Source organism: Lolium perenne, chromosome 1 (genome assembly GCF_019359855.2).
Source record: "Lolium perenne isolate Kyuss_39 chromosome 1, Kyuss_2.0, whole genome shotgun sequence".
Taxonomy (NCBI): Eukaryota; Viridiplantae; Streptophyta; class Magnoliopsida; order Poales; family Poaceae; genus Lolium; species Lolium perenne.
In genome coordinates this window covers 192,876,204-192,881,082 of record NC_067244.2, presented here as the reverse complement: position 1 = coordinate 192,881,082, position 4,879 = coordinate 192,876,204, and positions in this window count along the sequence as shown.

Genomic DNA, 4,879 nt, shown 5'->3' with positions numbered 1-4,879 from the left:
AAGAGTTAACTCATAAAGCAATAAATTCAAAGTAAAAGCATTGAAGCAACACAGAGGAAGATTTAAGTTTCAGCGGTTGCTTTCAACTTTCAACATGCATATCTCATGGATAATTGTCAACATAAAGTAATATGATGAATGCAAATAAGCAAGTATGTAAGAATCAATGCACAGTTGACACAAGTGTTTGCTTCTAAGATGGAAGGAAGTAGGTAAACTGACTCAACATAAAGTAAAAGAAAGGCCCTTCGCAGAGGGAAGCAGGGATTAAATCATGTGCTAGAGCTTTTTAAGTTTTTGAAATCATATAGAGAGCATAAAAGTAAAGTTTTGAGAGGTGTTTGTTGTTGTCAACGAATGGTAGTGGGCACTCTAACCCACTTTCTAAACAAACTTTCAAAGAGCGGCTCCCATGAAGGACGTTATCTCTACCAGCAAGGTAGATCATCCCTCTTCTCTTTTGTTTACACATGTACTTTAGTTTTATTTATGGTTGACACTCCTCCCAACCTTTGCTTACACAAGCCATGGCTAACCGAATCCTCGGGTGCCTTCCAACAATCTCATACCATGGAGGAGTGTCTATTTGCAAAATTAAGTTGCTTACTGATGAATCAGAGCAAAACATGTGAAGAGAATTATTAATGAAGTTAATTAATTGGGGGCTGGGAACCCCGCGCCAGCTCTTTTTGCAAAATTATTGGATAAGCGGATGAAGCCACTAGTACATTGGTGAAAGCTGCCCAACAAGATTGAAAGATAAAACACCACATACTTCCTCATGAGCTATAAAACATTGACACAAATAAGAGATAGTAAATTTTTAATTGTTTAAAGGTAGCACATGAAGTATTTACTTGGAATGGCAGGAAATACCACATAGTAGGTAGGTATGGTGGACACACATGGCATAGGTTTTGGCTTAAGGTTTTGGATGCACGAGAAGCATTCCCTCTCAGTACAAGGCTTTGGCTAGCAAGGTTGTTTGAAGCAAACACAAGTATGAACCAGTACAACAAAACTTACATAAGAACATATTGCAAGCATTATAATACTCTACACTGTCTTCCTTGTTGCTCAAACACTTTTACCAGAAAATATCTAGACCTTAAGAGAGACCAATCATGCCAACCAATTTCAACAAGCTCTACGGTAGTTCTCCACTAATAGGTTTAAACTACATGAAAAAACTTAATCATGATCTACTTGAGAGCTCAAAACAATTGCCAAGTGTCAAATTATCCAAGACATTATGAGGCATTTTCTGTTTCCAACCAAATAAAAATAATTATTGTAGCTTCCAACTTTTATCATTGAACATTAAAAGTAAAACGAAGAACAAGCGTTCATATGAAAAAGCGGAGCGTGTCTCTCTCCCACACAAGGATTGCTAGGATCCGAATTTATTCAAACAAAAACAAAAAATAAAAGCACACAGACGCTCCAAGTAAAGCACATAAGATGTGACCGAATAAAAATATAGTTTCAATAGAAGAAACCTGATAAGTTGATGAAGAAGGGGATGCCTTGGGCATCCCCAAGCTTAGGCGCTTGAGTCTTCTTGAAATATGCAGGGATGAACCACGGGGGAATCCCCAAGCTTTGACTTTTCACTCTTCTTGATCATATATCATCCTCCTCTCTTGACCCTTGAAAACTTCCTCCACACCAAACTCGAAACAAACTCATTAGAGGGTTAGTGCATAATCAAAAACTCACATGTTCAGAGGTGACACAATCATTCTTAACACTTCTGGACATTGCTCAAATCTACAGGAAGGTAATGGAACAAAGAAATCCACCCAACACAGCGAAAGAAGCAATGTGAAATAAAAGGCAGAATCTGTCAAAACAGAACAGTCCATAAAGACGAATTTTAAAGAGGCACCAAACTTGCTCAAATGAAAATGCTCAAATTGAATGAAAGTTGCGTACATATCTGAGGATCACTCAGGTAAATTGGCATAATTTTCTGAGTTACCTACAGAGAATTAGGCCCAGATTCGTGATAGCAAGAAATCTGTTTCTGCGCAGTAATCCAAATCTAGTATGAACCTTACTATCAAAGACTTTACTTGGCACAACAATGCAATAAAAATAAGATAAGGAGAGGTTGCTACAGTAGTAACAACTTCCATGTCACAAATATAAAATAGAGGTACTGTACCAAAATAAACACATGGGTTATCTCCCAAGAAGTTCTTTCTTTACAGCCATTAAGATGGGCTCAGCAGTTTTAATGATGCACTCGCAAGAAATAAGAGTTGAAGCAAAAGAGAGTATCAAAAAGCAAATTCAAAATACATTTAAGTCTAACCCACTTCCTATGCATAGGAGTCTTGTACACAAATAAATTCATGAAGAGCAAAGTAACAAGCATAAGAAGATAAAACAAGAGTAACTTCAAAATTTTAAGCATATAGAGAGGTGTTTTAGTACCATGCAAATTTCTACAACCATATTTTCCTCTCTCATAATAATTTTCAGTAGCTTCATGAACAAACTCAACAATATAACTATCACATGCAGCATACTTTTCATGATTTCCAAACACATAATTTTTATCAAGCTCAAATATAGTAGGATCAAAACTTCCAAACTCACTTTTATCAATAATATAACAAGGTGATCGATCAATCTCAAGAGATATGGGACTCTTAAATAAAGTCAATACTTTTCCAATCCCATTTTCATTAGTAGTACAATTAATATTATCAAGTAACATAGGACCATCATCTAGAGCTTTATCATAAACATTTGCCAAGCAAAATTCTTTAGTACCATGCATTTCGACATCAGGCACAAACAAAGCATTATCATAAGATTTATCAAAGTAGCATGGATTATCATATATAACAGTAGCATAATTATTCTCACAAGTTTTACTTATAGGAAATATTTCAAAAGAATCCACAGGAACATAACATTCAACCTCTTTCGGTAAGCATGGAGGACAATCAAATAGTGTAAGAGATAAAGAGTTACTCTCATTAGAAGGTTGGCATGGGTAGCTAATCCATTCTTCCTCCTTTTGTTCGTTGCTCTCCTCTTCTTTTTCATCCAATGAGCTTTCAGGTTCATCAATTTCCTCCTCTTTTTCATCCAGTGAGCTTTCAGGTTCATCAATTTCTTCTTCCACAGGTTCCTGCAAATTGTGAGTGCATTCTTGTGCATTAATGAGTCTCTCTTTATAATCAATGATATAAGGATTATCACTGTAACTTTCATTGAAAAAATTAAGGATAGAAGAGACATAATCTTTAAGGTCCTTACAAACAACACAAGTTTCATAATTCTCAACCATGAAGGATTCTATCTCAGAGGCTCCCATAAATATGACAAATTGTTCTACCTCTTCAAACCCAAAATGAATATAGCTATTCCGATTATAGTTCTTAATTAAATATTCCTCACTAAAGCCACATTGAAATTTAAGATGTCTAGTGTCCTGTTGAGAGCAACAGTTTATAGCATGGCGTTTAAGCAAGATTTTAGCAATTGTATTCAATTTTTCTATCACAGCACTCATTACTTTACCAGTTCTTGATTCTCTATAATTATTATAACATTCTATAAGCTCCAAGTAGGTTGTTGGTTCTCCCATAACAGCAGTTTTTAATTTTTAGATTTTTCAAATTTTTATGGATTTTTGGGTATATGAGGAAAAACAAGACAAAAAGAAACTAAGCAAAAGTAAACTAAGGAAAATAATACTAGACAGAAATAAACTAAGCACAAATGAACTAAACAAAAGAAAACTAAGCAAAAGAAAATAAAACAAAATAAAAGCAGAGAGAGAGGTAGAGTGTACTCCCCAGGTGAACTTATGAGTAGAGCTATGCCTCCCCGGCAACGGCGCCAGAAAATAGTCTTGATAACCCACAAGTATAGGGGATCGCAGCAGTCTTCGAGGGAAGTAAAACCCAAATTTATTGATTCGACACAAGGGGAGGTAAAGAATACTTATAAGCCTTAACAACTGAGTTATCAATTCAGCTGCACTTGGAAAAGCACTAGTAACAGGGGTGATGTGAAAGTAGCAGTGATATGAGAGCAATAGTAACAGTAACACAACAGCAGTAATAGTAACACAGTGGCAATGGCACCAGAGAATAGTTGATACTACTTCCAATGACATGTAGAACGAGTATATGATGATGAGAGATGGACCGGGGTTCCCAGCGATCTACACTAGTGGTAACTCTCCAATAACAAGTGACAAGTGTTGGGTGAACAAATTACAGTTGGGCAATTGATAGGATTGATAAAGCATTAAGAAAGAACATCAATTCATTAATCATGTAGGCATATTTTCCATATATAGTCGTACGTGCTCGCAATGAGAAACTTGCACAACATCTATTGTCCTACCAGCCGGTGGCAGCCGGGCCTCAAGGGAATCTACTGGATATTAAGGTACTCCTTTTAATAGAGCACCGGAGCAAAGCATTAACACTCCGTGAAAACATGTGATCCTCACATCACCGCCATCCCCTCCGGTTGTCCCGATTTCTGTCACTTCGGGGCCTTTGGTTCCGGACAGTGACATGTGCATACAACTTGTAGATACAATCTAAGCAATAAGTATAGAGCTTAAATCTAAGATCATGCCACTCGGGCCCTAGTGACAGGCATTAAGAATAACAAGATTGCAGCAACAATAACTTCACAAACTTTATAGATAGACTAATCATAATGTATCAATCCATCGGATCCCAACAAACACAACACCGATTACATCAGATGAATCTCAATCATGTAAGGCAGCTCATGAGATCCTTGTATTGAAGTACATAGGATATAGAGTACCAACTAGCTACTGCTAGAACCCGTAGTCCATGGGGGAACTACTCACGGAGCATGATGGAGGCGGTGGCGT